The sequence below is a fragment of the Pseudochaenichthys georgianus genome, chromosome 13 (assembly GCF_902827115.2).
Source record: "Pseudochaenichthys georgianus chromosome 13, fPseGeo1.2, whole genome shotgun sequence".
NCBI lineage: Eukaryota > Metazoa > Chordata > Actinopteri > Perciformes > Channichthyidae > Pseudochaenichthys > Pseudochaenichthys georgianus.
This window is the reverse complement of record NC_047515.1, coordinates 32,952,073-32,976,503: the sequence shown is the minus strand read 5'-3', so window position 1 is coordinate 32,976,503 and position 24,431 is coordinate 32,952,073. Positions and strand designations below refer to the sequence as shown.

Genomic DNA, 24,431 nt, shown 5'->3' with positions numbered 1-24,431 from the left:
AAGCGCACATGGACACAGACAAACATAGGAAAGCTGTGCAAGGTGAGAGTTTGTCGGCAAAATTGACAGACTTCTTTGTTAGACCAGGCAAAACAGAGGATGCTGTAAATGCAGCGGAGGGTGCGTTTGCATTTCACACTGTGAAACATCACAACAGCTACAGATCTATGGATTGCACAAGTGCCTTGCTAAAAAAAAGCATTTCCAGACTCTGACACTGCAAAAAATTCAGTAGTGCGCGCACTAAAACCGAAGCCATTGTCAATGATGTTATAGCGCCCCACTCGATTGATGTCGCACATGAAGCACTCAAAGAAATCCAGTACTGTGGTGTTTCTACAGACGGGAGTAACCACGGAGCAGTGAAAATATTCCCAATCATAATCCAGTACTTTGACTGGAAGAGGGGTGGCATGCAAACTAAATTAATCGAGGTTAAAGACACACCAAATGAGACAGCAGAAACCATTGCACAATATCTCATTGAAACATTGGCAAAAAAACAATTTGTCTGAAAAATGCATTGCATTTACTGGCGACAATTGCAACACAAACTTTGGAGGAATCCGACGTGATGAAGGGGGAAAGAATGTGTTTGCAAATTTGAAGAGGTTGCTGCAGAAGAACACTCTGATCGGTGTGGGTTGCCCAGCACACATATTGAATAATTGTGTTCATCATGGGGCAGACACAATAGATATTGACCTCGAGAATATCATGTTCAAAATCTACCAGTACTTCCACATTTACACTGTGCGCACTGAGAGCCTGAAGGAGTACTGTGATTTTGTTGACATTGAATACAGAAGGATGCTTTCTCACAGCAAGACAAGGTGGCTGTCATTGTTCCCAGGCATTGAGAGGATGATACAGATGTTTCCAGCCTTAAAGGCATTCTTTCTGTCTCAGCAAAAACCACCCATAGTGATCAAGAAGTTTTTTGAAAACGAATTCAGTGAGATCTACCTCTGGCACATGCACTCACTCATGTCTGCGTTCCACACCCACATTCAAGACATGGAAAAGGAGAAGAACTCCATTATGGGGGTAAAGAAAATAACGAACAGCATCCACACCATTCTTCTTGAACGCAAGAGCAACAACTTCATGTCCCTTAAAGTTAAGGGACTACTGGCACAAAAGCGTAGTGATGGACTTGGTAAGGAATATGACCAGTTCTGTGCTGATGTGCAAGGCCTGTACAATACATGTCTGGAGTATCTGGAGAAGTGGATGACTCCCATGGAAGAGTTCTCCACATTCACGTGGATGGATCTGAGTGAGCCACCAGAGTGGAATGATGTGGAGGCCTGCATCAAGTTCCTAGGAGAGAAGGGGGTGGTAATTGATGATGTCAAGTGTTTTGACCAGGTCACCAATCTGAAGAGATTCACAGAAAGGTGCAACCGTGATGAGGAGTTCAGTGGCCTGCAGGTGCACCAGAAGTGGACCAAATATTTTGAGAAGGCCAAAAGCATTGCATGTTACTCAGAACTACTGAAGATTGCACAGTTTGTCTTTGCACTTTCCTCTCACAATGCAAATGTTGAGAGGATTTTCTCACTGATGCAGAGCCAGTGGACCAAGGAGAGAAACCAGCTGTCTGTTGAGTCACTGAAGGGGATTCTATTTGTGCAATACAATTTGAAAGACATGTCTTGCAAAGACTTTCATGCTTATTTGTTGAGCAACCGAAAACTGCTGGGAAAGATCAGCTCCACAGCTAAATATCGATGGGCAGACAAGGGGGATGAAGAAGAAAAGCAGGATGAAGAAGATTGAAGTATGCAGCTATGCAGAGAGAGAAAGCTATGTAGCTGTGGGAGAGAAACTTTAAACTTTTAATTTTAAATTGGGACCCTAGAAAACTGTTAGCTAGAAGCTAGAAATATGTGAAAAGTTGTCGTTTCACTGTGGTTGTTTACAATGAAGGGGCCTGGAATTGTGTTTACAAACATTTAAAGTAGGCTTATATTTGGTTCATGGTGCCTCAAAATGTGTTTGGTTTGATTTAGGTAATCAAATGTTATGTTATGTTCACTAATGGCAATTATGCAATGTGAAATCCAAAACTGCATAGTGCACTTTTAAAATAATTGGATTAGTATCTTTGTGAGGTTACTGTTTTATTGTTTACATTGACAAGATACAAAGAGATTATTTGTTAAAGCTGGATTTTCTATTTTCTACTATTTCATATATTTTGTTATTTATTTTTGTCCAGTAAGACTTGAAAAGAGAGCTATTATTTTGTTACAGGTTGATGTTTAAGTTATTCTTGTGCATTTGAGATTTGTCAGAGATAGTTCTAGGCATAATAAAGCATGTTGATTGTTGAGTAACCTTGGTTTGGTGTGTCTTTGGTTATAGAGAGATATTATTGTGTTATATACAGTAAAATAATATAAATAATAATTTTATATCCATACAGAGGAGGCATACTTTAAAACAATAAGGCATCTTTGAATAAACGTTGAGTATCATCAAGTATCTCGAGGCTGGGGGCAGCATGTCCTCTTTTTTGGAAATCAAAATATGGTCACCCTACCTAAGCTGTTGATATAGATGGAGAATAAAAGTGGACCTAAAACACGCCATTAGTAATGTTTAACCCCTCAGAAGTGAGCCCATCAAACTGAACACATTGGGATATTTCAGAGAGGGAGTTCACAAACCACTCTACTGCATGGCTGGATATGCCAATACTGGCCAGCCTCTGCTTCAAGATGCGATGATCGACCGTATCTAGAGATGGGCCTATAATTATTTAATAAAGTGGCCTCCCCACCTTTTAGTGGAGGAAGGACATAAGCTGACTTCCATATTTATGGAATTGTGTTCGTGCTGAGGGAGAGGTTAAAAATAGAAGTAAGAGGTGGTGCAATCAAATCTGCAGCTATCTTTAAAAAGAAAGGTTCTACGTTGTCCGGACCAGGCGGTTTCTTAGGATCTGGTTAAGGCTTCATGAACGGCTTCAATAGTAAAAAGAAAAAAACTGAAAGGGTTTTCCAAACCACGTTTTTCACAGTCACATTGTTCAGAGTCACAGACTGTGGTGATCACAGTAGCAGAGTTAGTAACTGAATCAAACAGAGAGCCACAGGACACAAAATGCTCATTAAAACAATTTAACATAGTAGCCCTGTCCGATATAGTGCCAGATGCTGTGGTAAGGCAGGGAGGTAGCTCATTACGGATTTCACCGGCGGATAACAATGTTATGGCTTTCCAAAATGTTCTAAGATTATTCAGGTTCTTTGTGGTAAGTGACAGATAATACTTGGACTCAGCACTTTTGATATGTGACTGATGTGAAGCTATTCCTTAGCTGCCTAAAACGAAGCCATTCTACCTCTGAGCCTGATTGCCTAGCCTTTGCCCAGGCCTTGTTTCTCTCATGTAGGAGACTGGACAGTTCAGCAGAAAACCAAGGATTGTCTCATCCCTTCACTCAAAATGTACGCAGGGGTGCATGTCTATCAATAATTTCCATAAAACCAAGATAAAAATAAGACCATGCAGTCACACAGATCGATTTTTCCCCAATCAAAACCAAACAGATCATGTACAAAACCCTGCTCCACACGATGTTTTATGTCTCTCTTAATGATAATGCGAGGTTTACCCTTTTGGACCTTTGTGTCCCTAATTGTTGCTACTGTACAACACAATGATCACTCAAATCATTAGCAAATACTCTCACAGATGAGTATTTATAGATATGGATTTATTTCCCCTTACAAAATAAATCAACCTCTCTGTTAGTGCCTGTATGTGATTTTCAGTATCTACCGTATGTGTGTAAGCGTACTTACTATCTGCAATTATTCTGTTGATCTATCTCAGCACACCCACACAGACACAAACACACATATATTAGGCTGCGGCCCCACGAGGACGAAAACGGCTAAACGCATAGGATTAACGCAAACGCAATCGCAAACGGCTTCTGTCCACATGCAATAATTATCCGGATAGTGTCTGCCCACACGAGACCGCTCCGTTTAGCTCCAACCGCTGGAGAAGCTGCAGTACATGCAGGAGCCTCTACGTGGCGCTGTAACTTCCTCCACAAAAGCAGCGAAGAAGCATGGTTGTCATGGTTGCCCTTCTGTTTATTCTCCGCGGTGGGGGCCGAGGGAACCGGGCAGAGTTTTTCGCCAGTCAGCGTGTATTAAAGTTGAAATCTTCCGGACAAAATTATAAAAGTGCCGGTCAAAGGTCTTCTTTGTTATTTATTGAGCTTTAAAACAAATGAATAACGACTCTATATAATATAATGATAAAATACACGGAGCCTCTCTTTTTCCTCCCTCTCTTCGGACAGCGCCAGTGTCTGTCTCATGCAGCAGCTCATCCAGTAATCAGTGACCCGGCCGACTGTAAAAATAAACATATTTATAACTAGTTTAGGGAGTTTGAGAGGTAATTAAAATAGCTAAGGGTGATGATCTGACTTGAAGTGTGTGTTTTGCTGCAGAGGGAGGAGCTGCAGGTGAGCAGAGCTGCGTGTCTCCGTCCTGTCAGATTAGACTTCACTCGCGAGAGAAACGCAAACGACCGAATTCGTCCTCGTGGGGCCGCAGCCGGTCGTTACTGTTTAGTGTCATATAGACCGTTCGGCCACACGAGGACGACCGAATATGGCACTAAACGACTGAGGAAACGACAACGGGTCCCAAGGTGGATAGAAATGCATACGCCACTCTCTGGGGGGTCAAACGGCTCCGTGTGTGCGCCCTATACGGACATTTTCAGATCACTGATAGTGATTGCGCAATAGCCCCGCCTCTCCCCACCTCTTCTGCTCACCTCCGCTTACCCCGCGCCAGTGCTGAAGTGTTTCGCCACCAACAACAACAACAATGGCGGATCGCAGAGTTGCTATCGTGCTCCGGACGCTATTGACCATGCTACAGTTGTTTGTGCAACATCTACAGCAATAATGATGAGGCAATAGCCCCGCCTCTCCCCACCTCTGCTGCTCACCCCCACGTCAAAGTAAACTGCACCCTGAATTCAGATTATTTATCTTTCTCTCGCGAGTGAAGTCTAATCTGACAGGACGGAGACACGCAGCTTTGCTCACCTGCAGCTCCTCCCTCTGCAGCAAAACACACACTTCAAGTCAGATCATCACCCTTAGCTATTTTAATTACCTCTCAAACTCCCTAAACTAGTTATAAATATGTTTATTTTTACAGTCGGCCGGGTCACTGATTACTGGATGAGCTGCTGCATGAGACAGACACTGGCGCTGTCCGAAGAGAGGGAGGAAAAAGAGAGGCTCCGTGTATTTTATCATTATATTATATAGAGTCGTTATTCATTTGTTTTAAAGCTCAATAAATAACAAAGAAGACCTTTGACCGGCACTTTTATAATTTTGTCCGGAAGATTTCAACTTTAATACACGCTGACTGGCGAAAAACTCTGCCCGGTTCCCTCGGCCCCCACCGCGGAGAATAAACAGAAGGGCAACCATGACAACCATGCTTCTTCGCTGCTTTTGTGGAGGAAGTTACAGTGCCACGTAGAGGCTCCTGCATGTACTGCAGCTTCTCCAGCGGTTGGAGCTAAACGGAGCGGTCTCGTGTGGGCAGACACTATCCGGATAATTATTGCATGTGGACAGAAGCCGTTTGCGATTGCGTTTGCGTTAATCCTATGCGTTTAGCCGTTTTCGTCCTCGTGGGGCCGCAGCCTTAGTTGCTCTCTTGTGAATAAATGTTTTAACTGTCCGCTTCCCTTCTGCTTAAGGCCTTTTTATTTGCACCGCCCATAACCATGGGGGCCCACTGGGAGTTTAGCTACTGTAGGCCAACACACACAAACATCTATTCACTATGGAGGGAAGGATACAGAGCAGGTGGGATATGTGGGCAGAATGCAGGAGTAGCCTCCAAGAGACTTTTTTTTGATGGAAAAGAAATAGAGAGGAAAGTCGCAGCTGGAGGGATAACACGTGTAAACAGAGGCTGCAACATAGACATATAATTAAATGAATAGAGCAGGGGTGCTTGGTGGTTTGCGGACAGATTATACTTGGTATGTTGGTCATGGCACACGAGGGAGGGCTTGCTAGACATATATATATATGACTCTCCTCCACTCCTTATCGATTATTTCAGCCAAGCTCTTCCTCGACAGTTGACACAAAGTGATGTGTTAACTGCCTGACGCGTTTAGCTCAATCTGTGCAAATATTGGCAATTGCAATATGTGTATCATTCCCTTTGCAACTATACAAACTGTGTGTGTGTGTGTGTGTGTGTGTGTGTGTGTGTGTGTGTGTGTGTGTGTGTGTGTGTGTGTGTGTGTGTGTGTGTGTGTGTGAGATTTCAATTAGAAATAGGTTTATTGCTCATACTGTATCTCCCCGGAGGCCGTGATCAATCTTTGTCATCAATAAAGATACGCCAGTTTGTCAGGAAGCACCCACAAGCCTCAAGCTGCACCTCGAAAACGCTCTCGGCATGTAATGCTGTGATACCATTTACACTATTTCTTGAAGGATCAAAGCCAGCTGAACAGGAGAAAATAAATATTTCATTTGATGAAGAACCACAACAATACAGTATGTGCTTCATAAGTTTAGTTAGGAAACTACTCTCACAGTACCATCATGCAAATAATACAAATCAGTCTTCAAGTGATGCAAGGAAGGTAACTTTCCAACTGCAACTGTTGTTAAAACGCATAGCTCATGTTTAGTTTTAGGAGAGAATGTGAATTGAATCTTCGAATATTGTGTCCCACACTTTTCCAGAGAATAGAGGCTGTTCAGAGGTCTCTGTGGGGGAGCGTCCATATACAATGTGATGGGTCAGCACAGCATTAAATTACTTTTGGTCTGAAAACTGATTTCTATTCACAGAATGATTGCTGCTCCATACTGGGTGGAAGACTATCGATTGGTCCACATACATTTTTCCAGTACTTTTTCCAATACCTTTGATTGTCAAAGCTATAAAGGTTAAACCAAATTATAATTTTTACTCACTCAAAGGAGGTTATATGATTCGCCTTTTTTGTGTATTACTAAATAGATTGCATTTTTGTCAATAGACTTAAATTATACTTGGCGGAAGGAAATCAATAATGATAATTATTTTTTCTGTTGATGCAGGATTAATTTGCTATATGTAGAGTAAAAGGGGCAACCTGTGACCTAATGGCCTATTTATTAATAATATTAACCATGTTTACTGTAACAGAAGCGTTTAAAAAAAAAAATAATCCATATTAGTGGCAGAAAATCAATAGCCACATGATAGAGTACTGCATTTGCTTCTCCAATTTACATTTTAAAATATAAAACATGTTATTATGTTCAAATATCAACTCATATACTGTAGAAGGCTGAAATTCTTTCTTGACCTTGAAAACAGTTATTACAAATAAAAAAAACGTAAAGTTATGCTACAAAAAGTTACAAAATGTACCTTGTTTTAAGTTTTGTATGGTTTCATAAAGAAATCTGTATTGTTTGAAAAAACTGGTTCCAGTTATGAGATAATCATGTAAGACCGATATAAATTAGCACACATTCACAGACATAGCCTTTAATCGTTAAAGAGCGGTTCCAGACCTGCAGCAACCTTTGTACTACACCGAAATAATTGTAGCCATTACCAGAAATGCCATTGTGCTGTAGAAATAAAACAGTTTAACCTTTAGAGGTGCGTGTGAAAGCAGTGTTCCCTGTATTGGCTTATAGTGTACCATTACAACTAACATTGTCTCTGTTCCAGAGCAAAGCTGATGGTAGCAGCTGTTGCAATTGTTTCCTCTTCATAAAACAGGAGGCAACAATTTCCCCTATCAACACAAACACATGTTAGGCTGCAGGTCAAACATCAGTGTGTCCTGGGTTCCCCCAGTATGCTGGTGGACACATGTAACATCATAAACAACAATACAGCCATGTAAAACATCAATTTGAATGTACATGTTCATCAGTATATTATACTAGATACAGCAGTGGCCATGTCTATCACAACTGGACCTTCTGTAGACTAGAGTGTGTATTTATATAATTAAATCGATTTTGTGTTTGTTTTATCTGAGTGTTTCAGGGTATTCTCTGAATACCTTGAAGGCCCTGACTGTTAACCACTGAGATACAGCAATATAAATCTCACTAGTATACATTAATAAACATGCAATATACTGAAAGCAATAACAGCTGTGTAAGGCAGTACTGGGGTACAGCAGTGCTCACCATGACGATGCTTCAGTGTCTATACAAAATCTAAAAAATCCAATCAATTGCTGTTGAAATACTTCAATAAAAAATAAGAAATAGAATAATTGATGTTACTTATGGGACCTCACCTGTACCACTTTACAATTTGCATTTGTTAACAGTGCACGTTACTAGCTAGACTGTTAACCTAAGTTTTAGCCTGCTGTGAGCAATGCCCTTCAAAACACACACACACACACACACACACACACACACACACACACACACACACACACACACACACACACACACACACACACACACACACACACACACACACACACACACACACACACACACACACACACACACACCCACACACACATCCACACACACATCCACACACACACACATACACACACACACACACACACACACACACACACACACACACACACACACACACACACACACACACACACACACACACACACACACATACATACACACATGCACACACACACCCATACACAATCAGCAGTGTGGTGTTGTGCCACTAAGTAACCATACAGTGGGTCTCCAGAAAGAAAGCAGAAATCTCATTAAATCCTTGGACTTGTTATGACTTGTGCCTCGCTCTGCTGTGTAGCTGGACTGAAGTATTATTTTTATCACAGCTGAACTTTGACGAATAAAATGGGGCCATAACACAGAGATGTACCCTCTGTGTGTCAAAAGTTGGTGCCAATGTCAACAATTGATTAAAGTTTAAATATGAATAATATTAGAGGGCAGAATATTGAGAAAGTTTGGGGCTCTCTGCTGGAACTGCTACCCCCGCGACCCGACCACGGATAAGCGGGAGAAGATGGATGGATGGCAGAATATTGTGAATACAGGGCATGACATCATATTGAATCAAGTCAGAGATAAAGAGAGGGAAATACAGTTTGAACTTGGTCTTGACACCAACAGTCCAACACACATATAAAAAATGAAGGTGAGGGGAGTGCAGAGTTGAGTTCATGTCTCCGATGTCATCATCAGCTATGCCCTGTATTTTCACCTTTGACCTCACTTTAATTACAACAGATTATTGATCTCTCTCTGCCTGCCTCTCTGTCCCTGTCTGTTTTTATCTTCTCGCTGAGTCCCAGCTCTCAATTTCTGAGTACATCACACATTATATTAGAGCGGTGTGCGTGTAAGTCTTATGAAGGAATAATTGGGGTTATCTCTACAGAAGATTGTGTAAATGTATTGGGCTGTGAATCTATTCAAGTACAAGTTCAGTGTGGAGAACATTTAGACTTGACTAAGTATCCTAACTTATACAAATGGATGCTTAGGGTGTGACCGTTTGAAGCTAATTTAAGGCTGCTGTAACACTTTTAATTGCAGGCGCTTAACAGTGTTGTGTTGTAACATACATTCAGTGATCAGCCTGGGACTGGACCGAGGGACTTCTACAATATTTTGCAGGGGCAGCGTAGGTGTTAGAACAGAATCACACAAATATAGTATATAAATTATGTTGCTTTTAAGCAAGTCTATCAGGGTGAAGAAGCAACAATAAATGATTAATAAATATATATTAGATGATCATTCCACATTCTGTGCAGTGGCCAATATATTGCAGTGTTTGACCGCGTGTACTGAATGGAGAATTTCCATGGCGGTTGGACCGTACAGATAATGTACCCTGTCTCAGCTGCAGTCAATGTACAGGGACTCTTCAGTCTGGAGACATGAGCAAATGATCTTTCCTACAGTTCTAATGACTCTCCGGAGGGTGTTTCGCAGAGTTTGCAGTTTCGATTTTATGATGCCTGACGAATATCTCTATTTGATCGATTTGATTGATGAGTTTGCAGTTATTTTGTCTGATTCTTGCCAAACCACACAATGATACCTTTGATTTGTCTATAACTTTCCTAGAACATGTTTTCCAAAACAATTGGGGCCGAATGACTTACGACTAAGTAGCCTACTTGTTCTTATTATAACCCTTAACATCGGTTAGGATAAGATCAGTTGTAACAGCCACTAGATTCAAATTGGAAAAGATTGTATTTGTATGACTATTGTCGAGACGAAAGTCAATAGGGCTATATGTAATTATATCTGTGAAAAACGGACTAACAAATAATTATGTGTTTTCATTTAGATTATTATTATTATTATTATTATTATTATTATTATTATTATTATTATTATTATTATTATTATTATTATTATTATTATTATTATTATAGTATTGTTCAATACCAGGAGAGGGTATTTGTTTATTTTTGATAGCGTGGGCTACTTTTCAGAAGCGAGCTGTAGGGAAAATATGAATGCCGCTTCCGGCAACACGGCTACAAAAAGGGGTGTAATTTGTGATGGCCGGTCTCTTGTTCTCAAAGCCACGGAGAGAGAACCAGGCGACAGTGTGTGTGAGGCTCCGGAGACGCCGTTGGTATGTGTATTGTGTTTATTTACTTGATCTGTTGTCGCACTTTGCGAGAGTGCTGTTGCGCAATCAGCTGTGTTTTTTACGTAGCGCGGTCTGCCTGTGCTCCAGTGATTTCTGTGTAATTTAGACGGCGCAGGTGGTCAGATGAGGTTTTCTCTGGTGCTTGTTTCCAAGTGGAGATAAACACTCTTATTAATTCATTTAAGTTAAAGATGTGGTTTTAAAGTAACAATTTATCCTTTGTAATTAAAACATAGTTTGTGGTGCTATTATTGTTATTATTGAGAATGCAGTGAGACCTGCAAAATGTTTGTAATTTGTGTAGCATGTGAGCTAACTTTTGTTTGTACTTTGTGTTTGAAGGTTTTCAACCTGATGAATTCTTGGAGCTGTCTTCATTAAATAAAGACAAAAAGAACAAATTTGAGTTGTCCAAAGCGTCCTCTGTTGCCCTCTAGCCTATCAAGTCAGGCTAAATCACTGAAACAGGCCAAAAACCTGAAGGACTTGACAACTATCACAGGATTGAATTGACTTTAAATTATATGTTTCTGTATTGCAGCTCTCTATTATTCATCTTCTAATGTGAAATAACCCATAGGTCTTTCATCAGTTTTACATTGTGTAGCCAAAAAATGAAATATGTTGTTCAAGGTTCTACGGATTTAAATAAATCCCGATTTCAAAAGAGGTAAGCTTTGCCTCCTAGAAATGTTTGTAAAACTAACATTTCAATTTGCTTCCCATCTGAGGAAAAATGCGAGCGCACATGCTTTAAGACAAACTCAAGCTCGAGTGTGTAAATGTGTCCCTGAAACAGTATGTGTGGGATGGCTTGAGCACACGTGCATTTAGACTGAACATTTATTTTTAATAATGAAAGACAAAAGGCTGGGAGAAAGGAGTGGGTGAATGGATAGATGGAAAACATGTATCTCCCATTCCTCCTCAGGCTTTCAGTGCTGTGATGGTGCTGAATGTAAAGCAGTGTGTGTGTGCATGTGTGTGCATACCGATATGTGTGCAGTGTGTCTAAGTGTCTGGGTGTATCGATCAGCATGGTGATGTTTTATTTAACAGAGGTGAGAACATAGATATGGGTGTCAGGCAGGCTGATGTCCCTTATTGTTGGTAAAGCCTCTCGGTTAGCCTATTAGTGCTTCTTTGCCATCGCCATTGCTATGATTTCCCCCTCCTCCTCCCCTTTCTCCTTGCCCCCTCGTTTCCTGCATTTAAACTGACTTTTTCACACTCTCTGAATCCAACTCCTAGCTTCTCTGCCACATTTAGTTTAGCCTTCTTTTCATCATGGCCATGAGTTCCACACTGTTCCCCCTTATCTGACTCCTTTCCAAGTAATTATCTCACATGTGGTCCCCATGCTCTTCTCTTCCATTTCCTCTACATTTTCATTTCAGTCTCATCCATCTTTTCACTTTTGCGCCACTCACCCGTGTTGCAATTTTCAGACTCCTTCCTGACTCTTAACTCATCTTCAATCTTACTTTCTTTCAGACTCACTTTTTCTATCCATAGTGCCCTCCTCCTCCTCCTCCTCCTCCTCCTCCTCCTCCTCCAGCTCTCTTGGGGAAAGCTGGATGATAAGCCAGTTTGAATGGACATGCCTTCATGCGCTCTTTCTTCCCTTCATTTCACCCAGTCTCTCAGGATGCGGACCACTGTGGACTCGATCTAAGAATCCCCCGATGTCTCTTCATCCACCTTTCCTCATCTTCCACCTCTCTGCTTTTCTTTTCCCCGGTCCAGGAAGATAACACTGCATGCATCCATGAACTTTTTCATCTCCTCACTCTCTTTATGCTGTCTCACCCAACCCAATTATTTTTGTATATAAAAATAGGTAAAATAATAGGTTTTCTTCTTTTGTGATTATTGTTCCCATCTTTCAACACATGTCTTTGTAGTTCCTACCAATCCTTTCCACCTTCTCTCTCCAAGATTGGAGTAGTGTGCACTTGGAGACGAGGTGTGATGGTGCAGCAGCAGCTATTTCAGGGTGGCCGCTGGCCTATTGATTGTTCTCTCCAATAATGCCCAGTAGAGGTTGTCGGACAGATTGATTGGGAAAGTGTGTATTAGTATGCTTTTCTGTGCTTTTGTACTATTATGATTGTGTTGGCCACAGATCACTCTACATCATCGTTCTATGTTGAATGAAATGTCAGTTTGAACACTTTTCGCCCTCCTGAACAACACAACGCAGACAATCAATCGCTGAATGAAACATGCATACTGTATACAGAATACAAACTGCTGTTGGCCAGCTCTCACCCAGGAGGGACATTCTTTCATAGAAATCAAACATGGTGTTCAAAGGCACAATTGTAGAGATAGGACAGAGCATGTCATACATGAAATAGTGTAGGTCAAACTGCTGCTGAGTGGTGGGTGACTAAGGTGAAATGGTATTATATAGTTTTGGAAAGCAATCTAAAGCAGTTCCATATGATAAATGTATCACTTTTTACTGCTGGAAAACCTTTGGTGAAAAGGCATCCTGAAATCCCAGAAGTCTGCGTCATTCTAATATTAAGTCCAACAATCCTCGATGCACATCAGGCTTTCTCCAACATTGTCTCATTCTGGACCCATTTCTGCCTAGACTTTGATCTAAACTTCTTTTAAAGAGGACCATCTAAGTCTGCCTGCAGATGAAAACACCTCTTCAATCCCCGGTACCAAATTGAAATGCTACGATTCTGAGATGAAGGTTAGCCAGGCGGTCCGCAAGAAGACATAACCAGTTGAAGCAGATCTTATAAAGTGATTTTAAATGGAATGACATTTGTTTCCTCCAGAGACTAACCTGCATGTACATGTCAAAGCCAATGCAAAAAGAAATCAGGAACGTCTGTCAAGTAATTTTGCAACTCTGGAATGTACAGTGAGAGAAAGCTATAGTTGTATATGTTTCAAAGTTGAGAGGACACCGAGTTCAGGATTTTCCTAACCAAAATTGGAAACATGAGTGCATCCACCGTTGTGAGTAAAGCAGTACATACAGTAACTTAAAAGTGACCTGGCACACAACCCATATTCCCATCTGGTCATGGTTTAACCCTAACCCTCTTTTGCATTGCATTTACCAATAAACGCTAACCAAACCAGATCCAGATTAAAACAGAAGTATTATTTTTAGAATCCTGAATTAACTGTTTTCTTTATGACATCTGAAGTTGTGTCTTAACGGCCTGCCTGAATACAACTGATACCAGGTTTGTCAGCAGTTAATAGGCAACTGAAAAGTGTTGCTCACCACCATCAAACATCAGCATATATCAGGGGACCTTTGGTTGTACAGAAAGACCGACATGCCCATAACTTCTCCATACAAATTCACAGTAAATGAAATGCCAGCTCTGTGGCACAGCGTCTCTCTAACGTACTCATTAACCTTCTCCATTCCATATGTCAGAGATGTAACCTTTTCACAACTCACTCACAGCCTTGAGATCATGTTTACTGAAGTGAATAAGGAAAGGTACTTTCCCCAACGCATGTATTGTTCTTTTGTTGTTATGGATTGTGTAATTGTATCATGCCCTGTCTTTAAAGTAGTTCATTATGTGTATCGAGCCCGTGGCAAGGCTTGCTTCATTAAAACACATTGGCCTGTTAGCCTCTGTTTGGGCATGTCAGCTTATTGAAATGTTCATGCACATGCATTGAAGTTATGCATTAGAATAATTATTTCTTAACCTAATTTGACTGTTGTATTAGGATGTGTTATGTTTTACACTTTTCCTAGCCATGCTTCTGAATTCTCGCCAACACTATTAGTAACACTTTATGAATTAATATCTGAAAGGCAACTGCAGGCCCTTTATGATCAAATCAACAATCAATTTTACTTGTGAACTCGAAGCGATTTTCCAAGTACATTTATAACTCAGGGGAACCAAACTGATTACATGTCATCGTGCAGAATCTCATTTTGTCATTTTATGTGGTTATTATTTAAGGAGATTGTTATTATTGGAAGAAAGCCTTGGGCAGATGCTCACCAGTGAGTCCTTATAATGCAGCTGTATGTGTGCCATTCTCATACGCACATGTGTACATGTGTACATGTGTGAATTGTGTGTGGGCTTGTTTTGCAGTGGGTGTTGATCATAATGGTTGAATGAAGGGTTCATGACCTTGCCCAATGACGTTCCTGCTCAGGCTTTAAAGTCTTCTGTCTTCCCAATCAATACTCTGCCATTGTACTCCTTTGCGCCAAGGCAGAGCCTGCCCACAACTCAACACTTGTCCCTGAAATTATATATTATAGACCTTCCTCTCTGAAACAGGAATTCAGAACAATTGACCATACCTTCGTAACGCCCCCATGGGAAGCTGCAAAGAGAAGTGGGGAAGTAGAAAGGTTACAAACATCAAGAAAGTAGACCTGACTCGACAGGGTTTTGGGTTCCAACCTGTACTTGAAATGTAAACTTTTTCATCTGGCAGGTGGTACATCCTAAGGAGACATGTAAGATAATGGACATTTCTTAAAATTACTCACAAACTACATTTTTCTCGCAGCTTAAAACCAGAACTAGACGCAGTGCACGGATGAAGTGTCTGTAACCCTGTACATTATTTGAAGACTGGCGGCACGGTGTTGTGTGTCCTTGCACAATGTAAATATAGTACATTTAAAACAAGCTGTTTTAAAAATGTCCTTCTGATTCTTCTTGAGAATGTAAAAGGACCTTGACATTCTTGGATAGAACTTTAAAGTACATGAAGCGGTATCTCAGCTAAATCAAAAAAGTGTCTTTCCCACTTGGCTGATTGCATATTTTTGTTCTTTCTTCTACAAGGGTTGTAAGAATGTGACACTGATGATGATTACAGTTCTGAAAAAAATGGAAATGATATTCATAATGGTGCCGGTGATGTTAGTTGTGTTGTTGATGGTTGCCGTGATGGTGGAACTGCCGTGGTTCTGATTTTGCTTCTGCTGTAGTGACAATGACAATGATGATGATGATAAAGGGGATTCCTGAGCTAAAGTATTTTTGTTCCTTTCCATTTAATCATTTCTATTATTCAGACTGTTAAGGAATACAATAGAAACTATATTAAGAGAACAATAACAGGTTCTGAATAGGAACCGTATTTGAAATAATTCACAACAGTGTTAATGAAGAACATGCAGTTGTATATTGTGTTATCAATGTGATAACACATGTTGCCATCGTATTCAAACAGACACTGGTCGACTTCATTGTGTTTATATAATTACCACACATACTAAATGAAGATCCCACTGTAGCTAACAAAGCATGTATCTCTGTTTTTTTTCTTCCTATGGTCTCTCGGGGACGTGCGGCCATCTTCTTCTGAATTGATCTGTTTCACAAACACATACTTCTCACTGCAGGTAAGAAAAATACTTCATCCTAGCCAAACACCTTTTTTGTTTGTTCTCCACAATGAAAGTGTACTCTCCAGGTCTCTTTAGTAGTGATACTCACTACTGTGAAATGTAAGGGAAACTTCTGCAGCAATGGAGAGTCAGGACTCAGAGAGACACGAGGAGAGTTGGAGCTTTGATGTCAAACACTGGTGTTGGCCGGAGAATTTCACATCTCAATTCACAGCAGCCAGAGGTTCTGACAGCACGGGTGGGTTGCCACATCAATTCTGCCCAGCCTCTCTCTAATGGACCTTTTAACTAGTTTACAGAGAGTTCTGGGAACACTGGAGATAGCCCCAACATCTGGAGACACTCAATCACTTGTCTGACTCTTAGGCTCTGTGACCGAGAGTTGACCGGTCATACTGAGAAATATCAACATATGACTGCATTAGCACATTCCTTACGGGAGATAACAGAGTCAGGGTTGGTCATACACGTCAACAGGCAGAACGGTTAAATGTCTTAGGAGTAAGGAAGAATTATTCTCTGACATGAAACACATTCTGAATCATTAACATGGACATAAACAAAGAATGACTGTATATGTATATTTGCATTCTCATACACTCTCCTTGATCTCATTGAATATTCATATGCTGCTTGACATAGAGATGGCTGTCACAGCATGTGAATCACGTAGCAATGTTAGATCATGACGGCACTGTACTTAATGTTGCCTGCTGTCATCCCTTATGAACACCCACACACCCATGCATGGGGACATATATCCACTAAATATAGCTGATGTCGTCTTTAGACCATGGGACAGTTTTACGAAAAGCCAAGTTTGTCACACTATCACTTCAGATGCACTCTATAAATCTGCCACTGAGGTGGGACCTTATAAACCTGCTGGTAAGCTTTGAATGTCATACTCATCCAATGGATGAGTCCCCTCAAATCACTCTGAGTTGTGATGAAGTGATTCTTAAAAGCATTGGAAGTGTTTATCCCCCCGAAACCAATAGCTAAAGTTAAAAACTTTTAGGAAAGTGGGGACAGTTAGAAGCTGTGTCTCACTGCCGTGCCGCTGTATTTTCAGGTTGAGTTAGCAGTAGTGTCACTTATTGTTAAAGGAAGAAAATTATCATGACATTTTTAAGGCACAAGAAAGAACAATTCGTTCTGTTCTCAAAAAGTAAAAAAGGCAAGAGAAAATCAGTGTTCCAAAAGAAATTGGTTTGAATAAATGGGTGGAGGAAAGAGTGAGGGAGTAAGAATAACAGATGTAACGACGGTAATACAAGGAGAAAACAAAACATTTTGTTTTTAACAATGTAAAAGAGGAACATTAAGTTATATAGTTATACCAAAAATAATGGCCCGTCACCTAATTATTTTCTGTTTCATTTCATTTATTACATTTCACCTCGCTGAGCAGGGGAAAGGTTACTCATACTGGTTGTGACAACAGTAAAATCAACTAAAAGTCATGGTACTGAGTAAAAAGAGGAAGAAATAAAACATTGTATTGTCTTACAGTATCTGGCACAAAGCCACAGCTTTAGCTATTTTCTTTTAGAACAAGAACAATATAGCCAAACAACTTGTATATGGATGCTCTTAACATCCTTCAACACTACAAATTAAACATTGGCTCGTAGAAAGGTCTTTAGAAAGTCATTTCACAACGTTGGGTTATTTAAGCCATGCTGCTGGCTTTGCTGTTGGAATGGCAGTAGTTGGTCGGCCAGTCGCTGTCCACCACTTTCCCGAGAACTATTTATTTTTCAAAGATTGTATTGAGATGAAACACAACATCTGGAATACACATTAATGTGCCTCTTGGGGTGAGTTTTAATAATATGATGATCCCTTCACTTTTTTATCGAGCCATCGCCTAGTTAAATTGATCAATCAATACATGAATCAAAAGAAGCTACCAAATGCTAAGGAAAGATAAACAAATGTAAGCATGCTAATGTATTAAACCAACATGGTGAACATTGTGCCTGCCAAACATCATCATGTTAGCATTGTTTCATTGTTCTGCAATACGCATTTATCCTAAAGCACCAGTGCATGGCTCTTTGAGGGTCACATGTTTTATTTCAAATAATATTCAAGACTTTATCTAAACCTTTTCCCGATACTTGCATTTATGACTACTAACTTTGTGTGACTAATAATATAAATAACTCAGATTAGTCGTTGTTAAGATGCAAGCCACTACTTTTGTGTTTTTATCAGCTAACATGGTATAGAAAAGAAAACTCACTATATCATATTTACTCAAAATCAAAACTCATTAGACGACAAAGGTCTCAGCTTGGTAACGCTTTAGACATGTGTCTTCCCTACAGTACCATACTATTTGAATTCAAACCTCAAAGCTCATATATCCTGGTATTATTAAAATGTCTGGTAATGCTAACCATCCTGCTCATAATGTGCTGCTGCTTCACAGTGTTAAGATGTGAAACTTGTTCAGCCTGATAAGTAGATCATCACTGATGTTCCTCCACTCCTTATCCCTCTCTCCCCCACATTAAACCACAATATTAATATTCAACAGATCTAGTCGATGTATACTGGTTGTTATTCTGCTGTATGTCCCCACTTCGCCCACGGTGTTGCTGCATTATAGATGCCATGTTTCACCTGCAGTCTTTCTATTAGAATGTGAATGTGTTTATGTATGTGGAAAGGGACCAGATTAACATGCTTCTCTCATTGCTGGACTTTCACTGGTGTGAGCTCCATGGTTACACAGGGTTGGGTTGTAACGGAATACATGTAACGGCGTTACGTAATCAGAATACAAAAATCAAGTAACTGTATTCAGCTCCCGTTACATTTGAAAAACGAGTAATCTGATTACAGTTACTTTCGTAAACCTGAAGTGAATACATTTTGGATTACTTATTGGAATTATTGGTGGAAAGATTTCCTCACAACATTTAATATTCATTACTAAAGGTACAGCCGAATCATCACAGCGCACAAAACCTATTACCCCCGCAGATGGACCAAAAAAGGGAGCGTTTAAAAAAAAAAAAAGGGCGGGTCCGCTCAGTGAAACGATAACAACGAAACATGGAGGAACAAATATCTGCGTTTAAATCACGTGTGTGTAGAGGTGTGTGTGTGGTTAAAACACATCAGCCTGCGGTCGCTCTTTAGCCCAGTGGCGAGCCGTCAGGGCCCTCTAGGCCCTCTGTGAGGGCCTAAGATATTCTAAGAAATAATATTTGAAAACATTAAATTATATATGTTTTTGTTGTTATATTTTTCATTAGTTTTACCAAAGTAACTTGATTTCATTTTATGTAAAATAATATTTCCAAAGAAATAAATCCTGTTCTGCCTGTTCAGTTTCTGTTGGAATGTGAAGGGTTAAATGCCGTCTCTGCGAGTTATGTGAAGACGGGAGAGCTTGTTGGTCCCTCTCTACATTCACAGAGGGCCCGCTATAGTAACTCAACGAGAGAGTAATGTCAAATGACAGTACAATTGACCAATCATATCTTCCCTCTAAATGGGCGGGCTTTCTTTTCGCGGACTTTATCTATAGGCCCTGGCTGCGGAATGGGGCGGGGTCGGATGTGGGCGGGGCTGGACGTCCGATGGGCGGGGTGTATGGATATCCTAATGACACAAATAGCATCATCTGCTGGACAACTACAATAAGTACAGACACAAATCTGCACTGACTAAATATAATTAATCTGCACTCGACTAAATATAATTTAAAAACTAAATATACAAACTTCATACTAATTAAATGCATGAATGTATTTAAATATGTGGTATAAAAAGTCATATATTCTATATTAGTGTATTTAAGTTCATTATTTAATATTTGTTTTAGATGATAGTGTATTTAAGTATATTATTTAATATTTGTTTTAATTGATTATTCATTTAGTCAGTTCTGTGCATACTCATATCTAGTCCATATATTTCAAATGATACATTACACTGCATTTAATAGAATGATAGAAAAAGCATTTATTATTTACAACATTTATCATATAACAGAACAATCATTAAGATAACAGAACCAAAAAAGCAAATACAGTAAATATAAAAACCAAACCAAGTATACAAACAAAAAATCTATACAACAGTGAAAGGCTTTGCTGATGCAAACATTCAACCGCGCTCTTCAAAACAGGCATGAACCTTAAGGTTTTCTTTATCAATGCTCAAAAAACATTAAATAGTCCGACTCAAATTTGAACCTGAACATAAATGCTGTGCTGCCTGGGGATGCTTCAAGCGCTCAAAGAAAGGAGTATGAATGTAAGGTTTCCCCACTGACATAGAGAGGAGGAAAGAATGGCTGGCTCAAGTCAGCAGGAGCAATGTAACTATCACAAAAGACAACAACAGCAACAACATATGTGAGGTAATCATATTTTTCACAAAACGAAGACCACACCATTGGGAAGCTTAACGTCTGTTTAATAAAAATAAGGAACAGGGAGAGGCTTGCAAAGCTCTGGGAGTTGAGACTCAGGTGCGGGGTGAGGGTCTCATTGCATGTCTTTAGACTCCATATCCCCCTGGGGTTCTGGTGCTGAAAGAGGGAGACAGGAGAAAGGGTTAGATACATCTAGCAACCAGAGGATGGGAAATTGCCGACCTATTTTAAAACGTACCTTGTGTTTTCACTCTCACTTAAGTCCCTCTCCCTATGCCATCAATCCAACATCAGCTGAGCTGCAACATAATACAGACAGGTAATAATCAACAGAATCACAAAGACATAATATGACTCTGCTAAAAACACTCACCCATAAATTACGTTTTTGTTTACTGTTTGGAAGTCTCAAATATCCACTCTAAATCCATATCGATAGCGATGTATCACAAAAATAGCTCTCTTCCTTATTATTGTGTAACGTTAACTATATTATACTAGCTTGAACTCCAAAATGGATATCCTCATTTCACCACCTCCACCCACTACAATCACACGCCCCAACTCCCTCCACCCGGATAAAAGCACGTTAAAAAGCCCCTTTTCTCTAATTCCACAACGTTGGAGGAAATAACATTAGGAGAACGGATTAATAGGCTGTTCGTGGTTAACGTGTGTTGCTAACGTTATCCGGCATTCTAGCCTAATCTAATCTGTTATCTGTAAACGTCAAATATACTGATTGAAGGGATAATCCACTAACATCCTTTAATACACATGTGTAGTTAATTTGATTCAGATGTTCTGATAATATCCGCAATATAAATCTTTAAACGTCTTCTTACCTTTAAAAATCCATCACGAACGGTCGGGTCTATTATGCTGCAACCATAGACTGCTAGCCGCAGATCCTCTCAATAGTTTCCCGGAAGTGCTCCGCGATCCGTCATTGCTGTAAAAAACTGGTCCATTGGAGTGAACGGAGATGTCGGAACTCTTCTCTGGGTGGGGTCGGACATCCAACCCCGCCTTTTATCTGACCCCGCCCCATTCCGCGTTCCGCAGCGAGGACCTTCTCGACTTTATGACTAGTTCCGCCCGCTGTGAGGTCTATGTAAGTGGTGCAGTGACGCGTCCTAAAAGCCGGAAGTAAGCTGCGCTCGGATTCCCTCGACAGAAAGCAACGGGATTTCTTCAGAGGATTTTGGAAAATAGCTCGAAATAAGGTCTGTGGAAAACGAACCTGTTAGATAAATGCACGTTTTGTTCAGACGGATAATATCCACATGTCTACCCTACTTTTATTATTTTCGAATCATAAATCTAATCGATAGATTTATGATTAGCATAAGTTTGTTCATGATGGCTCACTTCAGTGATAGTGATAATGACATCGTTGCGAAATTATTAACCGAGTCATTTTCAAGATTGAGTTACAATGATAAACTGGAGTGGCAAAGTACCAGCTGAATGACCCGCAAGTGCTTCATCCAAAAGGACGGGAGGATGGACTTTGTGTTTCAGTGATTTATCATCAAAGGTAGGCCTTTTTTCAATGCGGGCCGCCGTGCCGACTTAATTCATTTGTAATTGTTACTTGGCTGTGGGTGCCCTGTCATGATAGGTGTTTATATAAATGGTGTTGTTCTGTGTGGTAGAGGGTCGCTGTCATTGATGCGTTTTGCACCCCGGACCGCTGTTTTGATATTCCGCTGAAGTATACGCTGTGACGTAATATCTCCCTATCCCTATTTTCGAGGGAAGGGGGGTCAGAGAGGGCCTAGGTATAAAAGTCACGGCTCGCCACTGAGCCTTACTAATGATTATTTCTGAAGGTAAATGAAGGCGGTGCGTGAAAGGCACTGCGAGCTCCTCTTCTCAGAGGCTGAGTTAACCCTCCCGCTGCCTCCTGGTGCTGCAGAGATGTCATGAAGTGAAGGAGGTTTTCCTTCTATAAAACAGCTGCGGGCAGCTGATACTGTGAGTGTCACGGACATGAATACATAGATCAAGGCAGACTGGTGCACACACTCCTGTTTTGCCAATCCGGTGCTTAAACAAATATAGCTCTACACCCCTGGCCGAAATGTCCTTAGAATGAAGTCCGCGTTCGACATTTTAATTCATGTCCTGCCAACACTGGCAGGAAAGGCGACACCCCCTTTCTAAACCGTGTCCCTCACTCCTCACATCCCAAGCTGCATCCCCAAAAAGTTTATTATGTTGTTAGGCTACATCGTTTCAGATGTTATGTTTCAGTTGTGCTCTTTATAAGCCAAACAGTAAAAACACGTTCAGTTTCCTTTTTTGCTTTTTGTGTCTCCTGTTATGGAAAAAGAAAGTAATCCAAAAGTAATCTAAAATAAATCTGAATACGTTTTTAAGACACGTAACTGTAACTGTATTCGGATTACTTTCAGAGCCATGTATTCAGTAATCAGTAACTGATTACATTTACAAAGTAACCCTCCCAACCCTATGTATTCAACCCTGCTTTTCTGTTCACATGGCGGCATGCTGAAGAGCGCTCAGTTGAGAACTACCGTAGAGGTGTTTCACATCCGTAGCAGAGCTGTTCATTTAGATAAGAGCAGCAGTGTATTCAGGACATGAAACAGAGGGTGAGGGCCATGGCCCGTGGATCAGCCAGCAGCCCCGGATTTACCGGTATTTCAGGGGGAATTTAGTGGGGAAACTGGGGCTAATCCTGTTTGTAAAAAGTCACAGGTAGAAGGATTAAGGACTGTTGTGCTGTCAGCTTCAACATAGACACAGTCTTGGCATAAGGAGGAAGAGATTCTTTGCTGCGCTCCAAACGTCTGTGTGCGTGTAATGGTGTTTTGGGGAGAGTAGTGAGAAGTGCCTGGGAGATTTGCATGGATGGGAGAGCATGACTGACCTTCAGTAAACACCCAAATATACAGGCTCACACTCAGGCTCATGCCATGTGTGGATATTGTATTACATGCTTGTTCATTCATTCAAAGGAATGCCAATTGGGATGAGAGAGTGGCAATTACAATACAACAACTCTGTTGCTTCTTTAAATCAGCAGCAAACAGACTCATTCACCTTCACACATGCTGTGGCGTGCCTTTTCAATTCTGCCACAGAAACAGATTAGCATTAAAAGAAAGCGCTCAACATTTGCCTTGTAGTCATTCCAGACAATTTCAAGGTTGTTTATTGTCTTCAACCTGGGTCTTATTTTTATAGATATTGAAATCATTTCCATGGATTGTTATTGGACTTCAGATACTACCTTAATCATTGCAGCAACACTTCAATACACGAATACCAAGAGCTCTAGAGACGGCCGCGATAAAAACTCTGACATTACTGATGATTTTGTAATTTTATCATCAACATATAATATCTAACAAGCAACCAGAGATACATGTTAAAGTTATGAATTTACTCTTGGTTTGATACACTTGGATTGAAATTAAACTGAAATAACAAACACAACCAACAAATTAAACAAATAAATACAAATACATGGGAGTTTTTAAATACATGGCAAAATACACGAGTGAAAATAAGACCAATATTATTTAAATTAGTTAATAACCCCAGGACACACATGGGTAAAGCATTGTAGAAAGCAAACATCATGCTCAATATCTAATGTTTAAGTTAAATAAGATATATAAAACAGTACTACAGCTTTAACTTAGCAAAAGTAAATTGTGTTTGTGCCATTAGCAGAGAAACGCTACAACAGCACAATGTACAGGACACAGTATACTGAAAATGCATTTTAAATCATTCATCTTTTAACAGAACCGTTTGAATAGCATAGGTTTGTGACATGGAACAAAGAGAAAGGTCATAGTCTAGAGGAAATTACTTTGACAGAGTATCTTTTATTACAACCTCGATGTTAACATTATGTGCACATGCATGCTTGCACATGCAGAGACACGCACACAAGTGCAGGATGATACCTATGATGTGTCGCCAAATTCCCCGCCTCCTGCCTCATTTA

The 24,431-nt window shown here is 40.3% G+C and overlaps 1 protein-coding gene and 1 long non-coding RNA gene across 2 annotated transcripts in view; one reads left to right on the top strand and one right to left on the bottom strand.

Moving 5' to 3' along the window:
* The window catches only part of lsamp (limbic system associated membrane protein), a 452,726-nt gene that overhangs the window by 349,845 nt on the left and 78,450 nt on the right, over window positions 1-24,431 (top strand). The window lies entirely within an intron of this gene.
* On the bottom strand, window positions 20,468-20,744 carry LOC139435019 (uncharacterized). The gene is made up of 2 exons (XR_011644299.1): window positions 20,682-20,744; window positions 20,468-20,599 (listed from the first exon to the last, which is right to left on the bottom strand). It is a non-coding gene; the product is annotated as an uncharacterized lncRNA (long non-coding RNA).